We start from the raw sequence: 20,456 nt of genomic DNA, 5'->3' as shown, positions 1-20,456 counted from the left end.
TTATTATGAAAACATAGGAGCGGTACAAAGGAGAGATTAAGGCCAGACACTGCAGGTGAACAGGGTAAAACTTAACTAAAAGATGTCACCATGAAACTTTCCTAGTTGAATACTTACATTCAGACAATATTTTTTTGTATGACAGGTTTTCTGAAATATTATCATATATATATCATATGCAAAAGAGGCAGTATCTAATTAAATATTTGCAACTAAAATCTGAATACTTGGTAAAGTCAGGTTCAAAATATTTTTTTTATTTTGTTGACACATTATAATCAAATGTTTTACAGAGGGGATTTTGTATATCTCTTTTTATTATTTCATAAATCAAAAAATACTGTCAACAGGCATATAAAAAAAACAGTTTTTCGACCTGTTTTGAGGAATAAAATGTTTTATAATTAAGGCTATGAATGATAAATGAACAAACTCCTCTGTAAAAACCTTAAGAATATAGTCAAGAATATGACTGGAACGCTTAGTGTATGTAAAAGCTGCTAAAGTGGAGATTTTAGGTATGAGGAAAAACTCATTTTGAGAAAATGGCCTGTAAGATAAGCACTGTAAAATTCTACACACACAACAATATTTACAGAGCCAATCAAACCCTTAACAACACCACTATCTAACATCTCAAACACATCAAAACTGATAACTGAGTAACAGCACGTCTGAAACGGATAGAGACACCCACCGAAATCTAAACCAGGAAGTGTCTCGTGACGCATCTAAACTAAGGTCAGAAATCGACGCAAGCTAATCAGATTTCAAGCTTAGCTTTAATCTGCCCCTGTACTTTCACGATCGGTTGCTGGTACAAAGGAAATGACCATAATTGGATCCGACAGCATTGTGCAGCAGAGACAGAGCTTTCCAACGGTACGGGGATCATATGGTGCAGACAGCGGCAGGATATGTTGCGGTAGAAAGCTAAATTGTAATCTAAAGAGACAAACTGTAGTAAAATAAACTACCAATTGTATATGTAGGATTTTTTTCCCCCCACTAATCTGAAAGAAGACATGTTAGTCAAAGTAGCCCAAAATCTCAAAATTGACCACTGCATGAAAAAACGATTCATGCTCTCGCCTTAAAAGGCCTTTTAACGCAGACTTTCATTTATTTAATACTCATGCAAAGCACAAGTACCTCTTGGGCACCCAAGTACAGAACCTTAGCAAATGTACCATGTCACTTTCCACCAATGCTTGCAGTTGAGGTTACTGTAATTATCATTATACTTTGAGGTAAAGAAAGGCTGGACCGCTATTTATCGCATTACAGTAATTCTTCCATCAGACAGGTGAAGCAGGGAAAATTTAAATAATGTTTAAGTTTAAAGCACCTCAGAACTTAAACTGTGATAATATTCAGCCTGACAAGAAATGCAGGAGTAAGGTGTCCACAAACGCGGGGAAGACAGATGCAAACATTTAGTGGTGAGGAGAGATGATACATGATTTGAACTTCGTCTGTTCTCTTGCCGTGAGGGGATCTGGATGTAGTTATGCGCCAAGGACTGGCTGGAGAGCCGTGATGACCAGAGGTGAGGCCCCAGGGTGTGGAGGCTGAAACTGTGCTGCAGCGAACCCTGTATATCTGCAGATAGTGCAGAACATTCTTGGGGACCTCTGGCGAACAGCATTTCAGTGTCTGTCAGGGTTAGGCGGTGGAGGCCAGCGAGGGATGAGCGGCTTGAATGTGCTGTTGAACACAGAGGCAGGCTGCAACATGAGGCCTGACTAAATGATTGGCTGATGAGATTATTATTATTTAATATATGTAAGATAGCCAATCTTAACTGCATAAAATATTTTTTGACAGTAATACACTTTGTGTTTGTGATTTAACTGTCATCTGAATGAGGTCAGTAGTTTTGTAAATTCCTCCTTCTTCTGGAAACTGTCTTCTGATGGCTTGAATCAATCAATCAATCTTTATTTATATAGCACTTTTCATACAAATACATGTAACACAAAGTGCTTCACACTATAGAACCATTTAAAATAGTTAAAATACTAAAAAAGAAAATAAAATAAAAAAAAGAAACAAGCAGACAACCTGCCTTTAAACACAATATCTACAGTTCAACTGATAGATTTATTATCAACATCATCAAAAGGTGGGAAATAGGTAGTGATGTAAATATGGGCAATTTTAAACAAATTTATTTGTACTCACTTTTAATGTTGTTTCCATTTTACTATATTTCTAGATATAAATACTACTTATCTGTTTTGCAATTTGCAAGTCAATTTTATATACAAAAGTATATGATTTAAAAGCAATAACTTGTAGGTTTAGATACCTAGACCGAAATCGAGCCAGTATCAGACGACCAATACTAGTTTTGTTATAGCATGATATGTGATAGCAAACATTACAACACTGCAATGTGAACACAGTATTAGCTAACGCTGTCACCTGCCAGCTCACCTGCCCATGTCTCCGTGACTGAATGTGACCATACCCTTCACTGCTGATGGTAACTCATCATCCAGCTCCGTGAAGTTGTGTTCTCACATCATTAGCTTATTTGCCAATAAGCTCTTTCAGACTCAAACAATACTGCGTTCTACTTAAAGCATCCAATGAATCGGGCCAGCTTACACCTGTCTTTTTCTCCGGAGTCCAATCACATCTGAACCCTTTGGAGACCCTTGTAAACTATTTATAACTCTGGATATCCCAGATCACAACCATTTGAGATTGTCTCTGAGTCCTGTCTAGTGGCCATTCGATTCTGGTTCCACCACCACTTCTGCCAAGTAATCTCAGCCATCAGTAAGCAATCTCTATTCAGCAACCGCCAGCCTCGTACATCCTTCTGTTTTGATCATCAATAAATCATTTAATCCTATCTGCTGATGGTGTGGTCCTTGCTAGTGAAAAACCCATAATATGCAGAAGGCATCGTAGGACTCACGAATAGGGTATATAAATTATATTCATAACACTGAATTAAATCCCCACCCCAACTAATGGTTAGCATTTTACTTAACGAGCTTGCAGAGAATCTTCTGTTATTGTTGATAACATTAACCTATTTAACCGTTAAGTCTCGCTGTGACCTCAGCACCCCGTACGGAAATGTTACTCCATTATTTGTTTGCATATCATTTCCATCTCTAACCTAAGGGGGGAAGTCAAAACATAATCTTTATGTTATCCTGCAACGGGTTGGATACTTTGCTGATCTGACAGGTGTCTACTGTCTGCCCACATTGATTACATTTTTTGACTGGGGATAAAGCAAAGTTTAAATCCATTACAGGCTGTATTGTTCTACCACCGCGCTAGTTAACATTAGCTATGGCAGGCCAGGACACTGAAGTCTGTGATTACATTGGTTCTGGTTGTGCATAAAGACTGATTAAAATGTTTAGTGTGAGCAAACACAACATGTACATGATAACATGACAACACAAACACTCAGCTTTACTTACCTTAACTGACCAATAGATTGACAGCACCATCCTGAGGCCCTGCTGCCAGTCAAGAGAAAGTAAAATGATTAAATAATTAATAAAAAAACAGCTACTTAATACAGGTAAGCAGTGAATCACTCTCATTGCCTTGTTCAAGTATAGCTCAGCATTGGGTTTAGTCTGACTACCTTCCACTCACCGCCCTGCTTCTCTAACTTCCAGGCTAACAGCATCTGCTTATGGCTGGTTAGAGAGTGAATATTGTCAGGGGACTTCCCGCAAATAAACTCTACAACAATACCAAGTCTGCGTGTCTGTCTTTCTGTCTATGTGTGTGTGTGTGTGTGTGTGTGTGCACACATGTGCCTGCATGTGTGTCCGTGGTCCCAAAGCAGTGATTGATCATTAATATTTTATTTCTTCAGGCTTGGTGGAGCCCCTCAGGAGAAAAACACATTGTTATTATTCACACACATTCACCTATCTCAGATACACACACACACACACACACACACACACACACACACACACACAAGCTAACACACTTAACCCTCAACTGCACCACACACCACATGGACACATCAACTGTAATATAATCAGCACATAGACACAGAGTCCATTTTGTCTACTCAATGGTTGAGTTGGTTTGGACAAGGTGTCTCACAATAGTGCCCATGCTTGGACCATGTGCTTTGTCTTGTGTGTTGACATATTTCTGCAAGTGTGTGTGTGTGTGTGTGTGTGTGTGTGTGTGCGCATCAGCTGGTCACACTGATTATCGGGTAGCTCTGCTACTCTGAAACACTGCAAGCAAAGTGCTTTCTCTCTGACTGTTTTGACTTTCTTTTCTCTTTTGCTAGCCAGAGTTTACTTAATTTTTTTTAATTGCGCGACTGCTTCGTAGTTCACCTAAAGTCCTCAGCCTCAGCACAATATTATGTGAGTTTGTAGACAAACTTTTGCCCACCCTACTGCAGCAGTAAACTAAACCATGTTCACTTTTCCTCGGGGGAGGGACCCTAAGAGGTTCTATTGTATTAGATATAACCCATAATCAGCCAAACTTTTTTTTATTCTGCCAATAGTATGTTTTAATTATTTTTCTTATACTGCTTTCAAAATTGCAGATAAAACCTTTAATTCCAGGCTTTTTAATGGATGTCCCCATGATGTTTAATCATGTATTTTATAGGCCACCACCTTTAAGAATCTACTGAGGCCTGTTCTTTACCCTGAAGGTGGCTGTGTTATAATCTGGCTGTTCACTATGACTGGAGTCATGCATCTGTCCACCAGATGCATGAGCAAAACAACTGCATCATGTTCAGCACAAGGTGTATTTTTGCAGATAGTGTATATATTTCTTCACTAATGACATCTAATCAAAACCAACATAAATGTATGTATTTATGTATTACATTGTCAAGGTTGTAAGGTATGTACAGCCAAACCAGTCTATGGCATCAGTTGAAAATAATATAATACCACACTTCCACACTATAGCGGTGCTTGTTTGTGCACACAGGCTGCCTCCATGTGGTGTTCCTCATCCTGCATCCCAGAGCTGTTTAATGTGTGCCTCTTGTAAACCCAGTGAATGCTCTCTGAATTGTGGCTCGATACACTAATTATTTCTGTTGGCAAACAATTTACTTCTGCGATTAGTCTATTTGTGGGAATGTTCCTAATATAGTGCAGAAAGTGTACAGTGTTGTCGCATTATGTATCAAACAACTCTGTATGTATAATAAATGCAGCGTGTGTGTGATTGTGTCTGGTGACAGTATGACTGGTTAGTCCTCGTCTTTGTGTGTGTTATGAGATGATGATGCAGGCAGCACTAGTTCTACAGTAATTTATTGAGGAACATTTTATTATATATGTCAGGGTGGATAATTGCACCGATTAAACTCCCATCATCACCATCCTCACAAATGATTTTCATATTGCTGAGAGGTTGATCTCACAGTTTCAGTTTACATTTTTACTTCTTTAAAGTTTAAAGATGTGACTTTAATTATCTGTTCTTATAATATATTATATATTGTGTAAATGTCTTTAAATGCCACTCTCCAGGCTTCCTGTAACACCCTAAGCTCTAAATGACACACAGAAAAAACAAAAGACCACTTACGCCACCACAAAAGGTCAATTACACACATTCTCAGTACAATGAATACACATTTTATTGTAGATACCAGTGGGAGAATTTGATTAGTTTTAACAAGCTCGAACGATATGGCTGAATATTAACATTGTTATTTAATGTCATTTCTATTGATAAAATACTTCAAATAAATTTAACACCAATACATACATACATATATAAATGGATGAAATTAATTGTTCTTGTGTAATTTATTTGTAGCTTTGTTGTTATACATGTTGTTGTGCCAATAAAGCTGATTTAAATTTTACATACATATGACTGTTGAAAGTCTTCAAAAACTAACTGCAGAGACAAAGTAAAGGACAGAGTGAGTGTGAGAGAGGGACTTTGTTGAGAACAAACTAAATATAGATATGCACTTCCATATCGGTTCACAGTACAAAGCTCAATCTTTAAGGTGAAGCCAAGTGACCTGAGCAATCTGACTTTAACACCAGCAGAGCAACCTATTTTAGGTCCATAACTTGCTACAAAGATGGGTTTATTCTAGCTGCCATTTTATTAAGTGCCAACACCAACGGCCAGACTGATGAAAGTCTACAGCCTTCTCTCACCATCTCATTAGAAAAGCCTGGCATGTCCTCATAAGGAAAAACAGAGCACGCTGTGGCATAGGAACTGAAGAACTGACCAGAACTGAAGAACTAAAGAACTGATCGGAACTGAAGAAGCCTCTCAGATGAGAGGATTCAATGATCTTCAACCAAGTCCAGTTTAACCTTCCTTGGATAACTATGACCCTGGATGACTGAGAATCTTCATAGACACTGTGGCATAAGAGGCCATCTGAGAACTTTCAGAATACTTTGTTAGGTGCAACTGATAATGGCCAAGTCTTACAGTCAAAAGTCACCAATCCAAGTCATTACTGTATCATCTAATCAAATTAAAACACCACATGTAAGTTATTTACAATACTATTTAACCATCAGTCAGTTTCTCCAGAGGTGGTTGGGGTCCTTGCACAGCATTGCCCTTTTTGCATTCCACCAAGCTGCAGCTCCCCATCAGCGGACTACCAGAGGAATTCAAAGCCACTTAAGCTGAAACACAAACATACACCCACACAGACACGCACACAAAACAAATTTAGGGTTGTCGATGGTTGTCAACAGGTAGTTGCATTATTTTCTTTCCTCCCCAGGCTCCCCTCCCCGTTCTCTTGCAGGCGCTGTCCTTTGTGGTGTTTGTGTGAAGTTTGTGCCCCCCCATCCCCACTTCTGCCCCCCTCGGTGACAAATTAATACATAATTAAATAAATAATAAAGATGACAAAGGAGTATTCCGTGTAACTTCAATTAATAGCCGAGTCCCAAATAGCCACCAACGATTAAACGCCTGGTCTAGTTTTTATAGAAGTTCTTTGGATGTATAAAACCTCTTAAACCCCGCCAGGTTGCCCGCTTTAGCTGCTGTTAAGCTGCTTAGACATGCTGCACATCGTTAGATCCCAACAATTCAATCGTTCAGTGAATTTGACGGAAACAAGAAGCCCCAAAGTCTAATTGTTATAGATTTACCCATAGACTGTATAAAAGAAGTGGACGTAGCCATCGTGACGTCACCCGTTGGTTTGTGGACTGCCATTTTGAAGCCTCAAGTTTGGCCGATAGGGCGCCGCCATGTTGATTTTTTGCAACCAGGAAGTGACCATATTTGGATGAGACGGTGGAGCTAACGGCCGTGTGCGGAGCTAGCTAGCTTGCTTAGCTAGGTGCATCTGTAATTCACGTTAACTCTCATTTTAACAGGGCTGACAGCTTTCTCTAGTGAACAACCACAAACAAACTCTTAAACTAAACAGCCAACTCCTAATATGCTTTTTCAACGGCGCTGGTTAAATTTACACAGTATCGTGTGTCACTCTAGTCCAACTGACAGGTCACCATGGTAACGACTTGTCAATCATAGATAATCCCGCCCTGAAGCATGCTCTGCTTTATGGTCCATATTCCTCTAAATGGGACCATAATTTACTAAATAAACATCATATTGTATTGAAGAAGACATGAAACTGGTGATTGAGACCATAAACTCATCAGGAAAGTGTTTACTATGGTAATTATTCAGCTGAGACGTAGGGTCATCTTCCCTTTATTTCTAATGGAGCCGGACTTCTTTTTGCAACCAGAAGAGTCGCCCCCTGCTGGCCGTTCAGTAGAATGCAGGTTTAATAATAATAATAATAATCTTTATTTGTTGAGCACTTTTCAAAAACAAGTAACAAAGTTCTTTAACAAGTTTAAAGACAATAATACAAAAACAATACAAGATAAAAGCAAGAAAACATTGAAAAGACTAAAATACAATACAGGTTTAAGGGACTTAAGTATTGGCTTCGCATTTTAGACTGGAAGCTTCCCGCTTGGATTTACCAGTGTAACTGGCATGGTACAAGAGATGTAAAAAGGTGTAGGTCCCCCGATCAAAAGAATCAAAACAAAAAAAGCTTTCCATAAAAGTTGTGAATACTGTCATATGAAGTCCATCACTCGCAAATTGCATAAGCCGTCTGTCGGAGCTAGATCAAATGAATGACGTGTATTTGATATTATTGGATAATTTTTATACATGTAATATTTATACTGTTTGAAATAAATAAACAGCTTCATAGTGGCCTATTTAAATTTTTTGGGAAAGGAATTAAAGCCCTGTAGCAAATAAAAGCCTGGGCTATTAATCAAAGTTTTACAGTAATAAAAAGCTAAATCTGTCTGGCCCAACACGTTTCCAGGTCCTCACATTGTATACCAGGCCGCTGGGCTGGACAGGATTGAATAATGACGATGGCTGACTGTAAAAGCACGTCACGTCTACTATAATTGCGCTGTGTGTGATGTGGGTGCAAAGACAGTGAAATCCTTGGGCAACACTGCAAACTTAGCTAAACATCTGAGATTAAATCACAATAATATGATGATGTTATGAAGCGGCAGTTCTGAGCAGGATTTTTCTATTATAATTAAAGAATATGACAGTAGTTTGATGTTTTGTCATTATGCAGCTATTATTTAGAATTAGTAAGCCTACAGCCTACTCTTTATTTCCCTCATAAATACAGAAATGGGAAGGGAGGGGGGTCACATTAAACTAGAAATTAAATATGTAAAAAGTGTAGGTATCGGCAATATCAGCCTGGGTATTACTTGGTATTGAATCATATAGGAATTAAGTGGTATCGCTGTGATGTGTTATGTGAACGTATAGGATTGTGTGGTAGGTGGGGTTCTTGTCATGCACACATATTCTGCAGAAGTGCACACAGCTTGTGTGATGGTGCGATTATTTGTCAGTATTTGTATGTTCAGACATGAGCTGTTTGTTTTGGTGAAAACTCTCTCCCTTACATCTGCTGGACTAAGTTTGTGTCTTATTTTTGTTTCACAGCTGGAATTATCATAGTAACTTTTGCAGTACTATAGGAGAGGACACATTGAGTTGGGTTGGTAGTTTGCTTTTTTCCTGACGAGGGAAGGGGGGCTGAGGTTTAAGAGTCACTGTTCGCTATGTACTTAAAAGGGGCTATATGTAGTTTTTCAATGAAATTATTTATCATATATATATATATATATATATATATATATATATATATATATTTTATAAATCAAATTTTCATTGCCTTATTGTCAATGGGCTCAAAACTCACTTAGAAATGAAGCACACGCCTGTTTTCTCTGTTGTTTGCATCAGCCACTATTCTGCTATAAATGTGAGGACACCAGGACAGAGGCAGCTCTGAGTGCGCTAATGAGGCTACTACGGCGACAACGCCGCGGCTAATGACATGCAGTCCACTAACACCACAAAATAAGCGGCTCACAGCAACACAGACTCCAACATAAACTCCACGTAAGGACAAAAACAACAATAAAGGTTCATGTGCTGAAGCCCATCAGACAAAACAGATTCAGACGATGTTGAGTAAAAACACAGTGAACATCAGAAAAGCTGGAGAAACACGGACATCCCCACTATATATGCAGAGCAGTGCGAATTTTAAGCATACTTTTGAAATGTCGCAAAAAAGAACAAAAGTAGAAATTGTGAAAAATGTGCATTTCCTCCAGAAATGTGTTTCAAGCGGGCAAGTTGCTACCAGCCATGTCTCCGCACGTTATGGGAATATCCGGTGTTATGCAGAGTTTTGCATACCTGCCGAGAATTGCATGCACCTCCAAATAATGCTTTTAAACACTATAATATCCTTTGTGGGGTTCATCAATGGTGAAGTATATTTTTTATGAACGTTTAGATATTTTATTACTCAGCAGAAGTAGCATTCATTGAGATTCAGCAAAAATATGCGGTGAAAATATGACGTTTGATCAGTATGCAGAGCAAAGTATCTGAAAAGGACCTTTAACAGGTGAATGCATAATTCCTCAGAACAGATGATGAAGGCTACCTGCCCAGATTTGCATCCACCTCTTTTCTCTGCGCAAATGAGCGTTACCAGCCGTGAGGTGCATGAAATCCTCGGCAGGTGTGCATAAGTTCGCTTCGTCGGAAAATAAGTAAAAACAAACATTTTCTGTACCCCAGTAGGCAGGTCTCTTTTTTGCCTATTCTGGTATAATCCTACTTTAGTTCTTCACTATATTTAGAAAATCTACAGTCTTTTTAACATCAAATTAGTAAATTTGTGAAATTACTGGAACTGGCTAATAAAGTTGAAGTCTGCAGTATCGTTCACTGTCAACACCACTATAACATGTTTGTAAGTCCTTCAGGATTTCACAAACAATAGAAACTGGAACTAGAACTGGAAGAGGCCCAGTTCAGTGGAAAAGTCCATGTTCTCTTCAACTGATCGTCCAGTAAGAGAGAGTATTGAGTCCTATAGTCCACTCACAAATTAAGTTCTGTACTCTTTTTACTGTGACCGGAAGTCCGGCTGCATCCTTCAATTTCAATACAACACACTCCAAAAAGGTCAGTGTCTTCTTCAGTCCTTTAGGAGGAGGCCCAGTGCCATCGAGATGTCTTCGCTCTCTTCTGTGATTAATTGGCCATCTAATGTGAGCCCAATGTAGTCATACAGCATTGGATGACCTTTCCTGCAGCCTTTAACCCTCTATGGTATGGTGTTGCCTAACCATTTTTGGCCTAGTACACCTCCACAAAAGTTGCAGGGCCTTAAGGAAACCGATAACAGTGTTAAAATTTGTCACATGATTCTCCGGCGCCCATTATGAATCGTTTTACTGCTGCCTTTGACACATGGTTCAGCTCCATTTTCTCTCTGCACTAAACTGCCCTTAAAACATATTTTTATGCCATTTTTTGACCAAGAAAAATTATATTCACAATATGTGATTAGAGTTTCGTTGTTAATTGTTTAATGTAATTTATTTGATACTTACCTAATGGAAACTAGTTCAAATGCAAATGTTGCATTATGGAATAATTTTTTGGTGTTGTGCATTTAGGTTTATATGCTGATCAAAAACATGACAGTAGACATAATTTTCTTTCATTCTACATTCATTTATTAACTATACGTTTGATAATGCTAACATAGGGACGAAACCTACAGTATTTAATAACTTGTTTTCACTTATTGATAATGTGACGCATTTTGTTGACTTTCTAGGCTTTGTCAACTTCCATAAGTATAGAGCCAAAGACGGCTGCAAGGTAACACATAGCTGAAACAGCACCAGAAAACTGAACACACACATTTAAATCTAACACAAATGATGAAATGACGGAATGTAGCTTGTAAACTTTGTTGAAATGTGGTTACTGTCTTTTATGCCTTCATTCCTATAGGCGGTTCCACAACGTTTAGAAAAACAAACCTACGTAAAGAGTTTATATTTAATATTTTAAAATTTAAATTGATTGTATTTTAATCATTATATTTTAAACATTTTCATTGAGTATTTCAATAAGTGTTTTCATTCTTTACCGTTATGGTACAGTGCTACTTTAAGGCAATGCACCCCAAAGTTTACCCACCAAATATTTTTTGGGGAAATTCCTTTTAATTAAATTTACTTGGTCCATTTAATGACAAAAACCCACAACAATCGTGTTTTTTTACCCACTGGCAAAATAGTGCGTACCATAGATGGTTAAGCACCATTTTAGGTATTGAGATGCCAGGAGTGCTGGTCCGAGCATGGCCCTGGGGAAGAGAGGACAATATAATTAACAATCTTATCTCACATTTAATAATTATAATATAATATATAATTGAAGGCAAACCTTTTGAGTTAAGAAATTAGTTTACCGTCATACAACTGTGAAATACTTTTGCCCATTAACTAAAAATTAATGTAATTTTCTTTTCTCTTTCTTAGCATAGTTAGGGGTTCACACACTACACGAGCTGACAGCGGCTCTGTCACCCGATGCTGGTCTCAAGAAAACACACGGGAAATGTGAAACGGGAAATGGCGCAAACCTACACACAAACAGCTGTTGTTTGTTATTATAAAGATACCAATTATATAGACAAAAAATATGGGTGAAAATGGATTAGCACATGCAGGTAGCAGGGATTGTCTGTGCTACAGAGAGAGCTGGACAGCCTGACAGTCGCCAAGAGGCAATTTAGGCTTAAGTCTCAAATTAGCACTCTGACCAAGACAGGCAAGTCAGAGTAAAGTCTCAAGTCCTAAATAAGTCATGATGTGTATTTAATAAAACAAATTTAATACCATTTCATATTTTTAACAAGAGTAAAAAATGAAAATAAAAATAAATAAATAAAGCCTGTACAGAGAAAGGCAGAGGTGCATTTTCACACAACTACTGTCACATAATTTCATGAATCAGTGTTGATGTAGGGCTGCTCTAAAATCATAATCACGATTATTTAACACGATGACTCACTGACTTAGGAAATATCATTAATTTATTGAACTTTTTAAATTGAATGCTTGTTTTTTAAAATGATTTTATATGCAAAATCTTAAATAGCCCATGAAATAAGAAATGGTGCAACGTCTAGAGGATGAGTGTTTCCTCAGATTGATTTCTTTTGGGGGGCAGGTGGAGAAGGAGAAGTATCGCAGGCTCAGTGAAAACCACAGGACAATCTGAGCGTTTTTTCCAGTTGGCAAACAGAGGAGCAGCCGCCTGGCCAAGCCCAGCAGCTGCACCGAGCGCACCCCGCCCTGTATATTGTCCGAATAATACAGGACACACTTGGAGAAAGTGCGCGGGGCCAGGGAGTAACCTGACGTCAGGCGGTTGTACTGGTACTGGACACCCCGGAAGGAGAACCGCAGGAACTTCCTGTGTTCGGGGATGACGGGAACGTGAAAGTAAGAAAAGAAAGAAAGTACATTCAGGTCAATGGAGGTGAGCCAGTCTCCCTGACGCACACACTCGAGCACCTGCTTTACAGTCAACATGCGAAAAGGTCTCTCCATAATCGCTTTGTTGAATAGTGACAGATTCTGGAAGGGCCTCACACCCCCCGTCTTCCTCCTGACCAGGAAGTAACGGGAGTAGAACCCCTGATTCCTGAAGCTAGGCCACACCCAAGGGCCCGTAACCATGACGCTCCCCCGACGAGTGGGGGAGGGCAGGGACAGGCAACAGAGGAAATGGTCTGCCTGCGACATCAGAACCAGGCTGCATGAAGGCCACATGGCCAGCTGCAGCCGGTCCACGCAGTGTGACGGCGGTCACTGACTTCGTAGAGACAGTGGCGGGCAGAGGAGGAAATATTCTGTGTGGCATCGGAGCCAGACTGCATCAAAGCCACCCGGCCCGCTGCAGCCTGTCCGTGTTATCCCACTCCCCTGATGAGGAGAGAGGATATACAGCTTTGCAGCTAGCCCAGCAGCCTGGTTCACACAATGTAGGGAAGTGAGAAACAGCAGCTTTCTTTGTAATGTGTTACTCTATCCTGTAATGCGTAATAACCGCTTTGAGGACTCATATGACACAGCCTGCCTTTTGTGAACCAAGGGGGAACCCCTGGACGCACAGAAAGACAGTGCCAGTGATGCCGGGGCAACGTGCGTAATGTGAACAACAAAACACACTGCCCGGCAGATTTCTTCTTCAGAAAAATATCTGTACCGGGTGCGTATATGTTCTGACCACACAAAGCGAAATGTCCGCTGTCGTGGGCTCATACACAGTTTCTTTGGGGAGTGGTGTGTTAAGGGACCTCTGATCGTGAACAGAGAGTGTACTGCCTGTTGCTTTGAGCTTCAAGCTGCAGATTAGCCACTTGGCTAACGGCAGCTGGGTCACACAGTGTGGGAAATGTGTGCTTGGTGTGGCTGGTTCAACTGAGACAGGCACAGACAGCGTTTGTTAAACAACTTCCACAAAAGGAGCAAATTTTTCACACAGCTTTTTTTCGACCCATAGCTTCCCAGTGATCCGCTCTGAAACTGGTTTCTAGTTGTCATTATCCGCAGCTAATCTCTCTGGTCAGCTGATCCAGGGACAGACCGCATGTCAGCTACACGTTAGCTTACCGTCAGCTTAACGTTAACCTGGTGGTAGCATCCTTGTAGCTTAACGATTTCTTGCCTCACCACGGCAACATAGCAATGTTGAGGCCGGCGTCACTGGAGGTTGGAACGGGGGACGCGGGGAGCCGCTGGGGGACTTCGGCTCCTGCTACAGTTCGTGAACCGCCACAACACCTCGTCCTAACTGAGAAAATGATCCGCCCGGCGCTTCTTCTATTCGAGGGAGAGAAGGTCGCAAAACTAGCAGTGTGAGCCGGGGGTGAGCGCTCGGCAGGCGTGATACGGTCCGAGGCGCACCCAGCATGGGGGATGGAGGTCTCTTTAGCTGAAGAAAAATGGGAGCCGAAGGCCAGGTCTCATCGTCGTAGGAGAGGCCCACGATGTGGGTGGGCGTAGACAACTTTTCTCAGGAGGGGTAAATCTAATAGCGATAGCCTTAGAGGGCGAATCCAATACGAAATAGAAGTACAGTTACAGTGCATCAGTTAATAAATATCGCAGCTTTGTTCACGTTTGTTACTGTGCAAATTTCGGAACAGTTTCGCTCATTTTCTTTAAAATTTAGTTTTTCATTTGCAGAGATGGCCAACTGTACTGTCTACTGTAATATTAGGTGTTTTGACATAGGTAGAGTGAGTTCAGTGATTTAAGCAAATAAAAGCAAAGGCTATTAATTGATGTTTAATGTTAATCTAATTAATTAATTAAATTACACATTCAAACAGAGTCAGATGGCTGACACAAGAATCTGCAGCCATTTCTGTGGTTATTAGTCCACATCCATCAACCTTCGGACCATTATTTTCATTTCCCCAGCAGAGGAAATTCCTGCCCTTCTCTTTCAAGGGATTCCAATCACACATTTCCCAACCGCTATTTTAGAGGTGTGTTATGAAAGCCACAGACTCTTGTATGCCCTTTAGAACTTTTCAAACGTGCTTGAAACACCACCGAAATAGCTGTCAGGAATTGTAAGAGGTTGATGGATGTGAACCAATTGCCAGGACCCACACACTCCAGCACATACTTTATTGTGAGCCTGTGAAATGGTCTCTTTATAAGAACTTTGTTGAAGAGGAAAATAAAATTTTAAAAGTCAGCAAAGATGGGAATTGAACACAAAACCCTTTGACTGCAAGTCCTGTGCTCTACCAGCTAAGCTAACCAGTGACACAAGAAACTGATCTGAAATGATTTTAAATAAAGTCACCTGCCAACCCCTGTATTAAACTATTGTTTGTATTATTGTTGTTATATCGAGATCACGAGAAAATTATCCGATTATCACAGGGATACAACATTTGTTATCGTAGTATCTCGAGATCATTATCCTGTTATCACAGGAAAACTGAGTAAAAAAAGGTTTGAGTCGCTTAAGGCTTCCGTAATGTAACACACAGTATTATATGAAGTTAAACCCAATATACTTATATTATATCATAAATATATTATAGCAACAGTATACAGTTAAGTTAACATTTAGCTTTTTAATTATTGTAATAGCATTCTAATACAGTCATTTATACTAGTACCTCTCCAGGTTGGTGGTATCGTCTCTGCAGTGGACAGATGTAGATTTAGCCAGAGCCAGGATCCCATTGTGCCAATATGAACACTCTCCCTTATTCTGTTTTACATCAGTTTTACTAAAGCAATTGTTATAAATATAAAGTTAGTGTTATAAATATTGTTCAGTAATCTTGTTCACATAAAGTGTGCCATGGAGTGTGTGGTGGTTTATTTGTAATTGTGTTTGTAACACGTATTACTAAATGTTTTTGGTAAAATATTAAGTTCTTTTAAAAACAGTACTGTAAAATTTGTTGCATCTCTTCTTAGCTCGTTTAACTTTGTTCAAGTTGACAATACACTTTAAAAAATGTCAGTATTTTATGCATTTTCCATGATAATCAAGAATGTAGACTCATGATACTGTTTGTTACCTTTATATCACAATCGCAAATTACAATATTGTCCACAATATAAAACCAGGCCAATTTATGAATGTAACTGAGGCAGTAAAATCAACAGCAGGATTTGGAACAAGGATCAGAACAGTTACAAAACTCCAAGCCTTGCACTGAAAATCGGACACTCCCCGTTAAAAGTGAGTGACATTCTTCATTGCCATGGATGGAGACGAGGACCTAATTAAATCCTCCAAAGCATCCCAAAAGCTTAATTGGGCAAAGTGGTCAGAGTACATATCATAAACCAGCCAAACTACCACTCACTGAGGACCTCACAAAACTTCACAATTGTCTTGACAAAAATGAAGAAGCACTGAACGAGGAGGAAGTAACCAAGAACTATTCCACTCTTGCAAAAACAACATTGACTAAGCTAGTCCTCTTCAACAGATGATGTGTTTGTACGGTCTTGAAGAAGAAACTGAGGAATTTTCTGGAATGAGATTGCTCAAACACCCATGAAGAAATGGGGCTGTCAGAACATGAACTGAAGCTGTTCATAACAATTCTACTGGCTGTCTGAGCCAACCATACAAAGCCCAAATATCTCCAAGTTGCTTCTGGCACATCAAAAGGGAAACTTAGATGAGCTACAAGGACAATTTCTTGATGAAATTGGAGGTGGGTGTAGGTTTTAATGTCATATTATTATTTCTTGGTTCTGGTATGTTGGACAGCCAAATGTAGATTAGCAACAATGCAACACAGTATGTGTGGGCACTGACTGAATTTATTAACTTAAGCCAAGATTTAATTGTAAACAACAGTGTTAATGGAATGGTTACACTGACATAAAGACTGAGGTTTGTTTTTCAGAGACTATAGTTATGTCTAAGTATGAAAATGCATTGAGGTCTGGTGACTGTAAAGGCTGTAGCATTGTATTCACCTCATTTTCACACTAACCAAACCTTTTTTTTTTTGTCTTACAAACTCTGAACCTTACCCTGTATGGAAAAGCCAAAATGCCAGAACAATCAATAAATGAATACAATAATAAATAAATGTGGAAATATAAGAAAGAAGAATTAATTAATTAAAGAATAAATACATGAAATTGCTTTTGCCTTTAGAAGTGTTAGTCGTTTCATTAATTTAACTGTCGCTGCATAACATCATCCAATTATTTTGACTTAATCTCAGATGTTTAGCGAAGTTTGCAGTGTTGTCAAAGTATTTCACTGTCTTTGCACCCACATCACACACAGTGTCATTATTACCTTTACAGACAAAATACAGACATGACTGTTTTAACAGTCAGCCAGAGTCAGTATTCAATCACGGGAAATGTAAAGGGCTGCAACGACTCAGTTCAAAGAAGCTCCGTCACAGAGCCGTAGCACAAGCATGACTTTGACAGGCTGAAGGAGAAGTAGTTCCTGTCAACCTAGTATAAATAGACCATCCAGGTGACAGTAAGATACTTATGACAAAACACACACTCACTCCAAATGATTGTGTTTAGATATCGATACTTTTATATCGATACTTTTATGTGAGAAACGTTGGTATCAGAAATATCGATACTTTAGGATCGATCCGCGCATCACTAGTCCTCAAAAAGTTGCTTATCATAACGAAACCAGGGTACCTAACGAAAAAACATCTGCTCTGGTGTGTTCACTGTTGCTTTACTTGGTCTGTGCTTGTAAATATCCACAGAGTCCGCGTCTTGTTATGTTATAGATAACAACTGTCTCTGTGTTTCTCTGCAAAATGCTAAAATGGTTTGCCGTTAATATAGCTAAATGATAAATATACATTAAGAGCAAAATTCAGTGTTGAAGTGGGGCCGATTATTGCACATGATATGCACAGTTCCATCAGAAAAAATAAATCTTGCACATATGAGTAAACAGTGTTTTGTATAACAAAGTTAAATAAAGTCAGGTTAAATCCTACTAAATGGGACAACTATGCCACCTGCTGTTATCAAGTTGTGCCGAAATCGAGTAACGTTAGTAATGACAAAGGATTATGGATCATCCTCAAAGCAACAGAGGATTTGCTATTAGGTAAGGTGTCTGTTAATGTCCAGGACTAAACATGATACATACATGATAACTAAGTTGAAAACCACATAGAAGTTGAGCTAGCTTTATTTTGTTGAATATTAGGTTAAATTTGACATGTTTTTATTAAGTTAACCATCAATTTTGTGTTGTCAGTTGAAAATCTCTCCAGGGTAGCTTGCTAACTTTAAGATGATGCCATTGCTGCTGTTGGTCCACATGAAAACGATTCCACAATATTGTCCTTTGTCATGAATGCAGGTACTAGGTATTAAAGAGGTTGCACGTGAATGTGAGTCTAAGCATTTTGTCATTCACAGGGAAATGCTGGCTAGCTGAAAAATGCCACCGGAACTTAACAGTGTATTGAATGATGTTGTTAAAGTTATTAACCAAATAAAAGCACACGCCCTTAACGAGCGTCTGTTCGAGCAGAGGGAGATCGCTGGCCAGAGTGTTTGAATTACGTGAATCGCTGCAGCATATTTCAGTGATGATTCAACCTGCTCATTGAACTCAATCTGTCACTTCAGCAGAAAATGACAACAGTCTTCAAGTTGACAGATGAAGTAGCTGCATTTAAAGCCAAACTGGATGTGTGGGGACGGCGCGTGAACAGAGGTAATGTTTCAAACATTGGCGGGGATTTTGGAAGAGACTGAGCCCGAGCCTTCATTCTCCTAGCTGGTGCACGATCACCTGCCTTCGCTTTTAAAAGAGTTTGTTCGCTACTTCCCAAACACAAAAGACCCACGAACTGCCAAGGATTGGATTCTTGACCCATTTGTCAACAAACCAGGTGAATCCAGCATGTCTGTGCAAGAAGAAGATAAACTGCTGAAGATTGCAAATGACGGCGGCCTTAAAAGTATGTTCGAGACAACAACTCTGCTGGTGTTCTGGATAAAAGTCATGGCAGAACACCCTGAGATCGCCAAAACAGCACTGAAAACCCTGTTGCCATTTCTGACATCCTATCTGTGTAAATCGGGGATTTCGGCAGTGACAGCAACCAAAACAAAACTACGGAGTAAACTGGACATAAGCAACACAATTCGGGTGTCATTGTCTCCCATTAGCGCTAGGTCGTATCATTTTATTTTGTTGTATTTATCCGCCACACTTTAAAGGCTGGTCCATGAAAATATTGTCTGATATTAAACCGGTCCATGGCGCAAAAATGTTTGGGGATAATAGTGGTATTAACATGCCAAGGCAAATCAATGGAATACCATAATTGACATGAATTTATTTCAATATCACGTTACTCTGTAATGTTACCTTGAATTTTGTAGCATTTGATTCATTGTTTGGTGTCTGAGCAATTTTTTTTGCTGTTGTCAGCACCAGCAGACAGTAACGTTAACACATTCAAAATCTTACTGGGTTTACAGTGCCTTGCGAAAGTATTCGGCCCCCTTGAACTTTTTGACCTTTTGCCACATTTCAGGCTTCAAACATAAAGATATAAAACTGGAATTTTTTGTGAAGAATCAACAACAAGTGGAACGAAATTTATTGGATATTTCAAACCTTTTTAACAAATAAAAAACTGAAAATTTGGGCGTGTAAAATTATTCAGCCCCTTTACTTTCAGTGCAGCAAACTCTCTCCAGAAGTTCAGTGAGGATCTCTGAATGATCCAATGTTGACCTAAATGACTAATGATGATAAATAGAATCCACCTGTGTGAAATCAAGTCTCCGTATAAATGCACCTGCTCTGTGATAGTCTCAGAGGTCCGTTTAAAGCGCAGAGAGCATCATGAAGAACAAGGAACACACCAGGCAGGAAGTTTAAAGCTGGATTTGGATACAAAAAGATTTCCCAAGCTTTAAACATCCCAAGGAGCACTGTGCAAGCGATAATATTGAAATGGAAGGAGAATCATACCACTGCAAATCTACGAAGACCCGGCCGTCCCTCTAAACTTTCAGCTCATACAAGGAGAAGACTGATCAGAGATGCAGCCAAGAGGCCCATGATCACTCTGGATGAACTGCAGAGATCTACAGCTGAGATGGGAGACTCTGTCCATAGGACAACAATCAGTCGTGTACTGCACAAATCTGGCCTTTATGGAAGAGTGGCAAGAAGAAAGCCATTTCTTAAAGATATCCATAAAAAGTCTTGTTTAAAGTTTGCCACAAGCCACCTGGGAGACACACCAAACATGTGGAGGAAGGTGCTCTGGTCAGATGAAACCAAAATCGAACTTTTTGGCAACAATGCAAAATGTTATGTTTGGCGTAAAGGCAACACAGCTCATCACCCTGAACACACCATCCCCACTGTCAAACATGGTGGTGGCAGCATCATGGTTTGGGCCTCCTTTTCTTCAGCAGGGACAGGGAATATGGTTAAAATTGATGGGAAGATGGATGGAGCCAAATACAGGACCATTCTGGAAGAAAACCTGATGGAGTCTG

The sequence above is a fragment of the Micropterus dolomieu genome, linkage group LG04, assembly GCF_021292245.1.
Source record: "Micropterus dolomieu isolate WLL.071019.BEF.003 ecotype Adirondacks linkage group LG04, ASM2129224v1, whole genome shotgun sequence".
Lineage (NCBI taxonomy): Eukaryota > Metazoa > Chordata > Actinopteri > Centrarchiformes > Centrarchidae > Micropterus > Micropterus dolomieu.
Note: the sequence above shows the minus strand (reverse complement) of the source record.